General features: G+C 44.5%; 1 pseudogene across 1 annotated transcript; it reads left to right on the top strand.

Annotated features, from left to right (window-relative positions):
* The first annotated feature begins 391 nt into the window (after window positions 1-391).
* LOC308692024 (trace amine-associated receptor 13c-like) lies at window positions 392-1,430 on the top strand (annotated as a pseudogene). Its single transcript has one exon. The product of its transcript is annotated as a trace amine-associated receptor 13c-like (transcript).
* Window positions 1,431-15,591: the final 14,161 nt, after the last annotated feature.

A 15,591-nucleotide genomic window follows, 5' to 3' on the forward strand; every position in this document is an offset into this window, starting at 1 on the left:
GGACCCCATTCCTAATTCACAGAAATCATCTTAACCACACCAAGGGGCCCCTCAGATGAGTTCCAGGAGCCGCTCAAAGGAAGAGTGATCTACAGTGGCTGATTACTGATTACAGCAAAAACCCCACACCTGTGTTCAGTTCAGTTCCACCTGTGCTTTGCTTTCATGTGGAAATACTAAACTATAACAAGACAGCGAAGAAATTATATAAAAAAAAATAATGCTTTAACTTTTGACCAGTGTAAGAGAATTCTAATCTGGACTGAAGAAATTAATTGCATTTCAAAGCTAATGTAAAAAAAAAAAAATAACATTTGAATGTTACATCATCAGTGGGCAGGAGATGGGTGGGCCGTCTGATTCAGACACTGTATAAATTATATGACAAGAAAGAGAGCAGAACAAACTCCTAACAGGAGGAGACTCACTCATGGCCTATACCCTAACAGAGGATCATGAGACTCAATACTGCTTTCCTGCCGTCAACTCATCATGTATCAAGGGAAAACGCTCTAGATATGAATACAATATCATGTATGTGTTTGTATCATTGCTGTCAGCATGGACTGTGTTTCTGAACCTGCTGGTGATCATCTCCATCTCTCACTTCAAGAAGCTTCACACTCCGACAAACCTGATTATTCTCTCTCTGGCTGTGGCCGACATGCTTATGGGAGTTCTTTTACCCGTAGAGGCAGATTGAGACGTGTTGGTACTTTGGAGACACTTTCTGTAAACTGTTTATGATAATCCTTGGATTGGTTTTCTCAGGATCTCTCAGTAATTTAGCTTTAATTGCTGTTGATCGTTATGTGGCTGTGTGTCACCCTTTACAGTACCCACAGAAAATAACCACAACTAAAACTTTAGTGAGCATCTGTCTGAGCTGGGTTTGTTTCTCAGCTTATAACACTATCTTTGTAATTAATAATGGATATTTTGACACTTCACTCAGAACAGACTTGTGTTATGGAAAGTGTTTTCCTGTGGGGGGATTTGCCTGGTTTGTCACTGATCTGTTCGTGTCTTTTATTTTTCCATGTACCCTTATCATAACTTTATATTTGAGGATTTTCTATGTAGTACATCAGCAAGTGAAAGTTATAAACTCTCTGATGAAGGGTGGTAAATGTGTAATGGAAGGTTCATTGAAGAGGAAATCTGAGAGTAAAGCTGCTCTGACATTAGGAATCATTGTGATAGTTTATATGCTTTGCTTTATACCATACTATATCTGTTCTATATCAGCAATCTCTTCCACAACCATAAATGTTTTGACATGGGTCTTGTACACAAATTCAGGTCTGAATCCACTGATCTATGCTTTATTTTATCCCTGGTTTAAAAAGACAGTTAAACACATCTTAACTCTGAAAATATTTCAGCCAGCATCCTCTCTGGTCGATATTTTTACAAAGCATCAATTGTAATTAAACTGGTAAAGCTGTCAGTCATAAAGGATATGATTATCTTTGTAGGATTTATATTTGTAATTTACACTACATGTATCTTATGTAGCTTATTTCAGAGAGTATGTTTTCTGCATTTGATGTTCAATTTAACTAAGGAACAATGAGTCCCTGAACAATATGAAAATAAGCAGTCATATCTGGTGTAGCCAGGAGCTACTGTAAGTCCCACAGATCATCCTCATGGACTGTAGCAGACTGGCCTTTTCTTACTGTGAGATGTTACCCCACTCTTCCACCAAGGCTCTCAAAGTTCTCAAAGATGGTTCCTGGATTAGAAATCACAGTTTGTTTGTGTGTGTGTGTGTGTGTGTGTGTGTGTGTGTGTGTGTGTGTGTGTGTCCTGGTAAACCCAAACGTCCCCACAAAGGTAGTAATATCAGAAATGTCTGTCCTTGTGGAAACTTTTTTTATGGTCCCCATGAAGAAAACTTGTTATAAATTATACTAAATTAATTTTTTTGGAAAATGTACGTTTTCTGTGAGGTTTGTGTTTAGAGGTAAGGTTAGGTTCAGGGGATATAGTTTGTACAATATAAAAAATCATTATGTCCATGTCCTCATTAAATATGGACACCCATCATGTGTGGTGCATGTGTATACAGTATTCATTCATTTACACACACACACACACACACACACACACACACACACACACACACACACACACACACACACACACACACACACACACACACACATTACATGCAACAACATTTTTGGTTTCATTTTATTTTATGGTGTCATTGTTAGTGTAATTATATATTTAAGTACTGATTATTAATTAACAACATGCACATTAAAGTTAGGTTAGCATTAAGGTTTGGTTTAGGGTTAGTTGCATGTCATTATGCATAATTTACTGTTATTACTATGGTAAATACATTTTTTCAGATATATAACAAGGACACTGTAAAATAAAGTGTTACCAAATTTTGCAATGTTGAAAATGTTGAATATGGTGCATATTTCTATAATAAGCATTCATAGAAAAATCTCAAGATAAACCTATAGAATAATGCAAGACATAATGACAAATTTCATTAGGTGAACTAATGATCTATTAACAACATTATGCAAACACAATAAAAATATTTAATTTATTTTAGCTATGCCTCCCTGTTTATGTCTCTCTCAGATGGCCTTTCCGTCGTACTACCAATGTAGGAGTGAAATATAACATCAGATCTGTCATTTCACTCATTATTACAACAGAGGAAATACAGTGCTATGTGTTATGCTGAGGCAGGAATACAGCACAGAGAATCCAAATGCAAGTACTAAATTTAATGAAAACAAACAGGGTGAACAGCAGAACTCAGAACAAGGAACTCAGGAACGGTTACAAAGAACAGCAAACAACTTCAACGACCGACACCCAACAACTGAAGCACAGAGGTATATATACACAGACAAACAAGCTAAACAAGATAACAAGGGGGTGTGGTTAATCAGAAACACCTGGGATGACTAATAGACAAACAGGGAACCACTAAACATGACAGGACACAAAACTACATCATGACATAGCCCCCCCCCCCCCCCCATGGGCGGCTCCTGACGCCCCTCAAAACAAAAAACAATAGTTCAGGAGGGTGGTGGAGCGGAGGCGGACCTGGGGGTGGGATGAAGGGCCAGGCCCGTGGGGCGGCAGAGGACCTGGAGACTGCAGAAGGATGGGAATCCAGGGCGGATCAGGCAGTGCAGGCGACCAGGGCGGATCAGGCAGTGCAGGCGACCAGGGCGGATCAGGCAGTGCAGGCGACCAGGGCGGATCAGGCAGTGCAGGCGACCAGGGCGGATCAGGCAGTGCAGGCGACCAGGGCGGATCAGACAGTCCATCGGGCGGCCAGGGCGGAGCAGACAGTCCATCTGGTGGCCAGGGCGGAGCAGACGACCCCTCGGGCGGCCAGGGCGGAGACGACCCCTCGGGCGGCCATGGCGGAGACGACCCCTCGGGCGGCCAGGGCGGAGCTTGTTTGTCTGTGTATATATACCTCTGTGCTTCAGTTGTTGGGTGTGGGTCGTTGAAGTTGTTTGCTGTTCTTTGTAACCGTTCCTTGTTCTGAGTTCTGCTGTTCACCCTGTTTGTTTTCATTAAATTTAGTACTTGCATTTGGATTCTCTGTGCTGTATTCCTGCCTCAGCGTAACAGAACGACCGACCAAAATTATGAATCCAGCAGTACGGATCTCGCCTGATCATAACAGATTGATCCGGGAGTTCGCTGGACAGATCGCAGTCTTGGCCCTGGAGAGCTTCGATCTGTTCCAGTACACATGGGGTTTTGTTCCTCTCGCTGTCTCTTGCTCTCTGGGAGACGAGGCTATTAAGATGTGTTACCGGCTGGGGGCTAAGGAGGTTGACCCGAGGGAGCTCCCCGATCTCTCCGGTCTGGATTGGAGAGATGCACTCTCCAGATGTCTAGAGAGCTTCCTCCCGTGGCACGCAAGGTCAACACCTGATCTTCACGTCCCGTCCAGCACAGAGCCTTCACCGCTGGTCCCGTCCAGCACAGCGCCTTCACCGCTGGTCCCGTCCAGCACAACGCCTTCACCGCTGGATCCGCCCAGCACCGAGCCCTCACCGCTGGTCCCGTCCAGCACAACGCCTTCACCGCTGGATCCGCCCAGCACCGAGCCCTCATCGCTGGATCCGCCCAGCACAGAGCCCTCAACGCTGCCCAGCACAGAGCCCTCAACGCTGCCCAGCACAGAGCCCTCAACGCTGCCCAGCACAGAGCCCTCAACGCTGCCCAGCACAGAGCCCTCAACGCTGCCCAGCACAGAGCCCTCTTCATCGCTGGTCCTGCCCAGCACAGAGCCCTCTTCATCGCTGGTCCTGCCCAGCACATAGCCCTCTTCATCGTTGGTCCTGTCCAGCTCAGAACCCTCTTCACCGCTGGTTCCATCCAGCTCAGAGCCTGTTCCGGTGGCCCCGAAACGGAGGAGAAGGAAGACGTCCTCCATGACAGTTACGGTGGTCCCAGTTCCGGTGATCCCGAGTCCGGTGGCTCCTAACACGGAGACCATCCCGGAGGTGACTGCCGTCCCTGACGCGCCGCCCAGGCGTCTTGCTCTGCCCGCGCCGCCCAGGCATCTTGCTCTGCCCGCGCCGCCCAGGTGTCATGCTCTACTGGCCCCGCCCGAGCTGCTCGCACTGCCTGCACCACCCCAGCGATCCGTCACGTCACTTCTGCCCATCCAGAGACTGAGCTTCACGTCACTTCTGCCCATCCAGAGACTGAGCTTCATGACACTGGCCATTATGGCCACAGCCATGTGGTGTGTGTGGGCTGCGCACACACTTGAGCCGGTGTCTGTTCTGGTGTCCGTTCCTGTTCTGGTGTCTGTTCATGAGCCAGGGTCTGTGTCTGTTCTGGTGTCTGTTCCTGTTCTGGTGTCTGTTCATGAGCCAGGGTCTGTGTCTGTTCTGGTGTCTGTTCCTGTTCTGGTGTCTGTTCATGAGTCAGGGTCTGTGTCTGTGTCTGTTCCTGAGCCTGAGCCGGTGGTGTCTGTTCCTGAGCCTGAGCCGGTGGTGTCTGTTCCTGAGCCTGAGCCGGTGGTGTCTGTTCCTGAGCCGGTGGTGTCTGTTTCTGAGCCTGAGCCGGTGGTGTCTGTTCCTGAGCCGGTGGTGCCTGAGCCGGTGGTGCCTGAGCCGGTGGTGTCTGTTCCTGGGCCGGTGGTATCTGTTCCTGAACCAGGGGCTCCGCCATGGCCGAGCAGACAGTCCATCTGGTGGCCAGGGCGGAGCAGACGACCCCTCGGGCGGCCAGGGCGGAGACGACCCCTCGGGCGGCCATGGCGGAGACGACCCCTCGGGCGGCCATGGCGGAGACGACCCCTCGGGCGGCCAGGGCGGAGACGACCCCTCGGGCGGCCAGGGCGGAGACGACCCCTCGGGCGGCCAGGGCGGAGACGACCCCTCGGGCGGCCAGGGCGGAGGCGACCCCTCGGGCGGCCAGGGCGGAGGCGACCCCTCGGGCGGCCACGGCGGAGAAGACCCTTCGGGCGGCCATGGCGGAGAAGACCATTCGGGCGGCCATGGCGGAGAAGACCATTCAGGCGGCCATGGCGGAGCCCCTGGTTCAGGAACAGATACCACCGGCCCAGGAACAGACACCACCGGCTCAGGCACCACCGGCTCAGGCACCACCGGCTCAGGAACAGACACCACCGGCTCAGGCTCAGAAACAGACACCACCGGCTCAGGAACAGACACCACCGGCTCAGGCTCAGGAACAGACACCACCGGCTCAGGCTCAGGAACAGACACCACCGGCTCAGGCTCAGGAACAGACACAGACACAGACACAGACCCTGACTCATGAACAGACACCAGAACAGGAACAGACACCAGAACAGACACAGACCCTGGCTCATGAACAGACACCAGAACAGGAACAGACACCAGAACAGACACAGACCCTGGCTCATGAACAGACACCAGAACAGGAACGGACACCAGAACAGACACCGGCTCAAGTGTGTGCGCAGCCCACACACACCACATGGCTGTGGCCATAATGGCCAGTGTCGCGGTCACTGAGGGCTCGGGCGGCGCATACATGGCGTGAACAGTCTCTGGATCAGCAGAAGCGACGTGAAGCTCAGTCTCTGGATCGGCAGAATTGACGTGAAGCTCAGTCTCTGGATCGGCAGAAGTGACGTGAAGCTCATTCTCTGGATCGACAGAAGTGACATGAAGCTCAGTCTCTGGATGGGCAGAAGTGACGTGAAGCTCAGTCTCTGGATGGGCAGAAGTGACGTGACGGATCGCTGGGGTGGTGCAGGCAGTGCGAGCAGCTCGGGCGGGGCCAGTAGAGCATGACACCTGGGCGGCGCGGGCAGAGCAAGATGCCTGGGCGGCGCGGGCAGAGCAAGACGCCTGGGCGGCGCGTCAGGGACGGCAGTCACCTCCGGGATGGTCTCCGTGTTAGGAGCCACCGGACTCGGGATCACCGGAACTGGGACCACCGGAACTGTCATGGAGGACGTCTTCCTTCTCCTCCGTTTCGGGGCCACCGGAACAGGCTCTGAGCTGGATGGAACCAGCGGTGAAGAGGGTTCTGAGCTGGACAGGACCAACGATGAAGAGGGCTATGTGCTGGGCAGGACCAGCGATGAAGAGGGCTCTGTGCTGGGCAGGACCAGCGATGAAGAGGGCTCTGTGCTGGGCAGCGTTGAGGGCTCTGTGCTGGGCAGCGTTGAGGGCTCTGTGCTGGGCAGCGTTGAGGGCTCTGTGCTGGGCAGCGTTGAGGGCTCTGTGCTGGGCAGCGTTGAGGGCTCTGTGCTGGGCGGATCCAGCGATGAGGGCTCGGTGCTGGGCGGATCCAGCGGTGAAGGCGTTGTGCTGGACGGGACCAGCGGTGAAGGCGCTGTGCTGGACGGGACCAGCGGTGAAGGCGCTGTGCTGGACGGGACCAGCGGTGAAGGCGCTGTGCTGGACGGGACCAGCGGTGAAGGCTCTGTGCTGGACGGGACGTGAAGATCAGGTGTTGACCTTGCGTGCCACGGGAGGAAGCTCTCTAGACATCTGGAGAGTGCCTCTCTCCAATCCAGACCGGAGAGATCGGGGAGCTCCCTCGGGTCAACCTCCTTAGCCCCCAGCCGGTAACACATCTTAATAGCCTCGTCTCCCAGAGAGCAAGAGACAGCGAGAGGAACAAAACCCCATGTGTACTGGAACAGATCGAAGCTCTCCAGGGCCAAGGCTGCGATCTGTCCAGCGAACTCCCGGATCAATCTGTTATGATCAGGCGAGATCCGTACTGCTGGATTCATAATTTTGGTCGGTCGTTCTGTTACGCTGAGGCAGGAATACAGCACAGAGAATCCAAATGCAAGTACTAAATTTAATGAAAACAAACAGGGTGAACAGCAGAACTCAGAACAAGGAACGGTTACAAAGAACAGCAAACAACTTCAACGACCCACACCCAACAACTGAAGCACAGAGGTATATATACACAGACAAACAAGCTAAACAAGATAACAAGGGGGTGTGGTTAATCAGAAACACCTGGGATGACTAATAGACAAACAGGGAACCACTAAACATGACAGGACACAAAACTACATCGTGACACTATGCATAAGTTTAGACACCCATGCTAAAGTTGACTAAAAAGAGGAATAAAAAATCATCTTTTGGAAATTGAACTTAATGCCTTAATTTAAAAAATTAGGAAAAATCCAACCTTTAAGGACACCAATTTTCTTTGTGAATGAATAATGTATAGTAAATAAATAAAATACAGGGTGCATAAGTTTGGACACCCCTATGTTAAATTCCCATAGAGGCAGGCAGATTTTTATTTTTAAAGGCCAGTTACTTCATGGATCCAGGATACTATGCATCCTGATAAAGTTCCCTTGGCCTTTGGAATTAAAATAGCCCCACATCATCACATAGACTTCACCATACCTAGAGATTGGCATGGTTTTATTTCAGTTAGCCTAATAGCTAGTTTGATTTGCATTGAGAGATGATCTTATGGAAAGTACTCCATGCCAATCTCTAAGTATGGTGAAGGCTATGTGATGATGTGGGGCTATTTTAATTTAACTTAGAGATTGGCATGGAGTACTTTCCATAAGATCATCTCTCAATGCAAATCAAACCAGCTATTAGGCTAACTGAAATAAAACCATGGACTTGGAGTCCCTCTTATGACGTCACGCCCAGCCTAGTGGAAGGGAGATGCAGTGCTTAAAACCACTGTGAAAAGTACCAACTTTTCATATTATATTCAGCATTTTGGTATAAAAAACATACAAAACAATGGTGGGCGGTTCTTATCTTTATGTTTAATTAGGACATTGCATTATCTTCGTGAAAAATTTAACATGCAATTTACACTTTAATGAGTAATGGGTGTGTTTTGGGATTTACATGCGTTAAACCAATCAGAGTCTTATCTCCCATTCCCTTTAAGTCAAGTCAAGTCAAGTCATCTTCATTTATATAGCGCTTTTAACAATGTAGATTGTTTCAAAGCAGCTTTACAGAGATAAACGTATAATTTAAGGTAACAGAGATTGTTTTGGCTTTATAGCGGTTCTTTAGTAAAGTTATTTTCCAGCTAAAGTTAGTTATGATTGATTCGCTTCCGTCGCAACAATCATTTGTTTTTACAGTTTTTTACAATCACTTACTATTTTCAGAACCTTGATGTCATTTTTCACAACTCTAGACACAAAACTCACAACCAATGATCGAAATGCACATTTTTCAAAACTCTAACCCTTTTCTCAATTGCTTGGATACAATACACATAAAACTTAGATCATTTGTTCATTCAACAAAAATCACCTGTTCAATATGACACAACTTAACATCAAAGTACTACTATTTCAAAAGGCAATTCACACATTACATTTCAAATGAGTGTCTATTCATTTCCTTACAATGATCTAACTATCAATTGATACAACTGCTCAAAATGATAAGTTACTGTTGCATTACTCTTAATGTATAGTTGTGTGGAAACAGACAAACAATCTTCCATGTTTACTAAATCATGAAAGTTTCAAGATAACGAGATTCATTGTCACCAATAAGCGTGGAGCATGAACCAATTAGACTACAATATCCATGGATGTAGCCTAATATTTTATCATAATGCTTCATCAGACACTGTGTCTGTTATAAGTGGAGAGAAAGATGACCCAAGAGCGAAATGCAGCAAAGCAGTCTTTAATTAACAGAGTCAGAATGTCCAGAGGTAAGAACAGAAATCTTCGGCATATAATAATTGACAACAAAAATCTTCCGGTAAACTGATGCCGGAAACTTAAACTCAATTCCTCCGTCTAAGCAGCGGAGCGTCTCTGCTAGTAGAGGGTACCGTGAGAAAGCCAGCCGACTCCGGGATCTGCAGGTGATCAGAAAGCAACGAGCGCAGTCACAGGTACTCTGTAACAAGTATAGCTTAGTAGCAATTCACAGTGGTAGAACAATCCCCTTACGTGCACAGAACAGACATAACAGGACAGGACAGGACTTCGACACGGCAGGACGTTTGGCAGAGAATTCGTACGCATAGCTTCTGAAATAATCTGGCAAAGAGACAGGGGAACACAAGGCTAGAAAAAGAGAAGATAATTAGGGAAAGCGATGACTGGTGTGGAACTGAGGATGAGGATAATAAGTAATGAAAGAGAACACCTGGGAAGAAAGCGATGTGTGTGCGTAATCACCAATGAAGTAATCAGGGATGTGTGAGCGTAAATGTGTGTGTGTGTGTGTGTGTGTGTGTGTGTGTGTGTATGTGTGTGTGTGTATGTGTGTGTGACCAGAGGGGGGAGACAAAGTAAAGGAAGAACCAGGATCATGACAGTGTCTACACTCTCAGAAAATAAAGTGCATAATTGTACCTTTAGGGGTACAATGGCTTGTCACTGGGGCTGTACCCTCAAGGGTACAATATTGTTTTTAAAGACCTTTAAAAGCTTTAAAAGAAACAGTACATATATGTACCTTGAGGTCCAATAAATAAGCCCTATGGGGTACGTTAGTGTAGATTGTACCTTGGGGAACAGAAATAGACTCCTACTGTACACATATTTCTGACAGTACCAAATACTGTACCACCTTTTCAGACTATGTACAGTATTGACAGCACTGCACTGTATAGATAATCACTCCTGTTCTGTTTCTTACAGTAACCCAGATAGCAGACGGATGTGGGCCACTTCAGGCAATGATGCGGCACTGCTGGCCTACTTATGGCCCGGACCAAATGTGTCTGAGCCTGAAGTGGCCCACATGTAAAATGGCAAATATGGCCCAAATATGTTAAATCACATGTGGGCCTTTTTAGGCAAAGATGCGGCACTCATGGCAATGTGTAATCTGAATGTGAGCCTAAAGTGGCCCATATGATAAACAATGAATATGGCCCAAATATCACAAACCAAATGTGGGCCACCTATGGCAAAACCGTGGCACAATCGACAATGACTAATCTGGATGTAAACCAAAAATGGCCCACATATGTTTCAGCAAATGTGGCCCAGTTTTCTTAAAACATATCTGGGCCAGTTTGGGCAAAGATATGGCACAGTGGCACTGTCTCATCTGGGTGTGAGCCAAAAGTGGCCCACATATGATGCTTCAAATGTGGCCCAGTTATCTTAAAACACATCTGGGCCAGTTTTGGCAAAGATATGGCTCAGTGAGCACTGGCTCATCTGGGTGTGAGCCAAAAGTGGCCCACATATAATGCTGCAAATGTGGCCCAGTTATCTTAAAACATATCTGGGCCAGTTTGGGCAAAGATATGCCTCAGTGAGCACTGGCTCATCTGGGTGTGAGCCAAAAGTGGCCCACATATAATGCTGCAAATGTGGCCCAGTTATCTTAAAACATATCTGGGCCAGTTTTGGCAAAGATATGGCTCAGTGGCACTGGCTCATCTGGGTGTGAGCCAAAAGTGGCCCACAAATAATGCTGCAAATGTGGCCCAGTTATCTTAAAACACATCTGGGCCAGTTTTGGCAAATATATGGCTCAGTGGCACTGTCTCATCTGGATGTGAGCCAAAAGTGGCCCACATATGATGCTTCAAATGTGGCCCAGTTATCTTAAACCATATCTGGGCCAGTTTTGGCAAAGATATGGCTCAGTGGCACTGTCTCATCTGGATGTGAGCCAAAAGTGGCCCACATATAATGCTGCAAACGTGGCCCAGTTATCTTAAAACACATCTGGGCCAGTTTTGGCAAAGATATGGCTCAGTGAGCACTGGCTCATCTGGGTGTGAGCCAAAAGTGGCCCACATATAATGCTGCAAATGTGGCCCAGTTATCTTAAAACATATCTGGGCCAGTTTGGGCAAAGATATGCCTCAGTGAGCACTGGCTCATTTGGGTGTGAGCCAAAAGTGGCCCACATATGATGCTTCAAATGTGGCCCAGTTATCTTAAAACACATCTGGGCCAGTTTTGGCAATGATATGGCTCAGTGAGCACTGGTTCATTTGGGTGTGAGCCAAAAGTGGCCCACATATGTTTCAGCAAATGTGGCCCAGTTATCTTAAAACATATCTGGGCCAGTTTGGGCAAAGATATGGCTCAGTGAGCACTGGCTCATCTGGGTGTGAGCCAAAAGTGGCCCACATATAATGCTGCAAATGTGGCCCAGTGATCTTAAAACACATCTGGGCCAGTTTGGGCAAAGATATGGCTCAGTGAGCACTGGCTCATCTGGGTGTGAGCCAAAAGTGGCCCACATATAATGCTGCAAATGTGGCCCAGTTATCTTAAAACACATCTGGGCCAGTTTTGGCAATGATATGGCTCAGTGAGCACTTGCTCATCTGGGTGTGAGCCAAAAGTGGCCCACATATGATGATCCAAATGTGGCCCGGTTATCTTAAAACATATCTGGGCCAGTTTGGGCAAAGATATGGCTCAGTGAGCACTGGCTAATTTGGGTGTGAGCCAAAAGTGGCCCACATATAATGCTGCAAATGTGGCCCAGTTATCTTAAAACACATCTGGGCCAGTTTTGGCAATGATATGGCTCAGTGAGCACTGGCTCATCTGGGTGTGAGCCAAAAGTGGCCCACATATAATGCTGCAAATGTGGCCCAGTTATCTTAAAACACATCTGGGCCAGTTTTGGCAATGATATGGCTCAGTGAGCACTTGCTCATCTGGGTGTGAGCCAAAAGTGGCCCACATATGATGATCCAAATGTGGCCCGGTTATCTTAAAACACATCTGGGCCAGTTTTGACAAAGATATGGCTTAGTGAGCCCTGGCTCATCTGTGTGTGAGCCAAAAGTGGCCCACATATGATGATCCAAATGTGGCCCAGTTATCTTAAAACACATCTGGGCCAGTTTTGGCAAAGATATGGCTCAGTGAGCACTATCTCATCTCGATGTGAGGCAAAAGTGGCCCACATATGACATGGCAAATATTGCCCAAATAATTAATTACATTTTGGGCCACGTTTGGGAAATATATACGGCATATCAACGTGGCAAATATTCTTTGTGTTTCCCAAAAATTAAAACCTACGTGGTAAGTACATTTCTGGATTGGATGCAACAATTCTGAAAATGGCTAATTTAGCTTAAAAGGGACAAAGTTTGAAACTGTAATGGCCTGAATAATTTTTTTTATTTTTTATTTAACAACATTTAACAATATTTTTTTGGTATGGATGGAGCAGACACTTAGGCTGGATGTGAGGCTACATGTACTTACATCTATGACATATATGCTATTGCTAACATATGTTTTGTAGGTAGAGTGTCTAGAAAAGTTCAAGTGTCTAGGTTCAAAGTTATGAAGACTTTTTATGGTTTTGGGATGTGCAAGAAGATACTTTAGTTGCTGTTTGTGCAAAGCTTGGGGCACAATGATTTTGCCAAGTACATGCTCCTGTATCAATATATTTTGTTGTAACATACATGTAACGTAACATTTTGTAGCAATAACATTCCTGTCCATAAAAATAGTCCTAACCCTAACCCTAAACCTACAATCAGAGGGAAATTATAATAACATTGATCTAAAAGCATGGTTGTAAGCCTAAACTTGACATAACTGCAAACTTCAAATCTAATTGGTCGAATGCTGTTCCAGGATCAACAAAGATGTTGAGCCAGGGACATGTTGTAGCCTACTCGGTGTAACCTTGCTTATCTTGCTAGCAGTGCCATCTAACTTCTAGAGCAGACCTGGACAAACTTCCACTGGGGCCTCAAGATGACTTAAAATTATGAAAAAACTATTATTTGGCTATTTTTATAACAAATGTACAGGATTTGTTGTGGAGAATATAAGGGGACATTGAGGTTGCGATTCACTGTTCCTAGGTGTGTCAAAGTGGCCCCACAAAGGGTAATATTTTAAACTCCCTTAAAATATTTAAATATGTAAAATATTTTATATATATCTTCATCTTCATTTAATTGTATTTCATTTTATATATATATATACATATATATATATATATCTTCATCATCTTCATTTAATTGTATTTCATCACTTATAGTGTCAATTAGTATTATAATTTATATATATATATATATATATATATATATATATATATATATATATATATATAGCCTATATATAGCCTATATATATAGCCTATATATATATATATATATATATATATATATATATATATATATATATATATATATATATATATATATATATATATATATCAAAAATATTTTATTCTAAATAAACCTTACATTTTTCTTACATTTCTGGCTAAATATAATTTACATTTATACAACTGTCATCTTTAGGCTATAAACAATCTTTATTAAAGATTAAAAAATTATAATACTAATTGACACTATAAGTGATGAAATACAATTTAATGAAGATGACAAATCAGCAGAACCTGCTATGAGAAAATATTATTTTGATATTTTTTCTTGAATACTTTTTCAAAGCCCTGCATTCATGACAAAATGTTCCCACTTTTTTGCTGATTAGAGATCTATTATGTTTAAATATAATATTTACTGCATTTGTAGTTGTCTGTGAAGAAAAAAAAATCTAACGGACGATTTTCCAGTTCACGGCCCTTTAAATTTAAACGTTGCCGGAAAGCGCGAAAAAGGCGCTGAGAACCAAAACGTCAGAGGATTGTCAGGACAGAGGACGGAGGACGGATACCGGTACTGCAAAAAGTCAAGGTAAGACATAATAGAAATGTTTATTTTTGTTAGCGATTACTTCGTTATATCAAGTTGGAGTCTGCATGTTGTGTTATATAGAGTCGATGGAATCATTTCTATTCGAAGTTACATTATTTTGGCAGTTCAACTCTAAGCTAGATCGGTTGTCACGAATGCGAAATGAACAAGTATCGATTGCTCGGCGCGCCTTTAACGTTACATTTAGATTTGCTCATGTTGCTCCCTATCACTCTCCCAACCTTTAGTCAGTTCTGCACGGTTAAAGTATTTAACTCGTGTCTTATTTTGGCACAACAATGAAAAGATAAATATATATTATAGTGTAATTTGACATTCATACATTGGACATAATACTGCACTAGTTGTATTACTTTGTGACAGCAATGTTTCATTAACCCTAGGAATAATGCACAAATTAAAAAAAAAAAACTACATGCTTTTTCTTACAATAAAAGCTTTTATGAGATGATTACAAAGTAACAATAATAGATGTTTTGGGTTCAGGTAGACTATTTAAAAGTTGGTTCAGGTATTAGGCTATTCCTCTATGTATTTCACATTTTTATTATACCCTAGTAATTATAAAATTAACGTTAGGTGGCCTGCTTTATGTTTTTTTTTTTTTTTTTTTTTTTGTCATTTACTGTTTTGAGTCAGGATGTTTTCACCTTAATAACATGTGTCAATGTGATTTGCTACAGAAAACTGCTGGTGGGAATAAAATAGCCTACAGTTTAAAACACATCTAGTGCGTTTGCTGCCAAAAAGCCCCTTTTTTTGTTTCATCTGACCATAGAATCCGGTCCCTTTTGAAGTTCCAGTCATGTCTGACAACTGAATATGCTGGAGTTTAATTTTAGCGGAGCGAGGAGGATTTTTCTTGAAACCCTCCAAAACAACATGTGGGGATGTAGGGGTTGTTTGATTTTATTTTATTTTTTTAGGCTTTCTGACCCCAAGACTCAACTAATCTCTGCAATTCTCCATCTGTGATCCTTGAAGAGTCTTTGGCCACTCAAACTCTCCTCCTCACCGTCCATTAAGACAATATAGACACACGTCCTCTTCCAGGCAGATTCGTAACATCATTAGTTGATTATAACTTCTTAATTATTGCCCTGATGGTCAAAATGGGGATTTTCAATTCTTTAGCTATTTTCTTAGAGGCACTTCTAGTCACCCTGTTGTGCTAAAAAAGATAAATATTAATGGGAATATACTTCTGAGATATTTTACTCGTAAACAAAATCTAGAGGTGCCAATAATTGTGGCCAATGTGTTTTGGAGATAAACATTTATTTCATAATGTGATTTCCATTTTTTGACGCAGTCCGATCTTCCTAGCAGGCATCAAACTTGTTCCTTTTGGACATCTGGAAGCAAAGAGTGTCCTTGGCCATGGCCAAAATGTTCTTTACATTGGCGCTGGCTAGCTATGCATTAACT

The sequence above is a fragment of the Scardinius erythrophthalmus genome, assembly GCF_964197995.2.
Source record: "Scardinius erythrophthalmus genome assembly, chromosome: 1".
Classification (NCBI taxonomy): Eukaryota; Metazoa; Chordata; class Actinopteri; order Cypriniformes; family Leuciscidae; genus Scardinius; species Scardinius erythrophthalmus.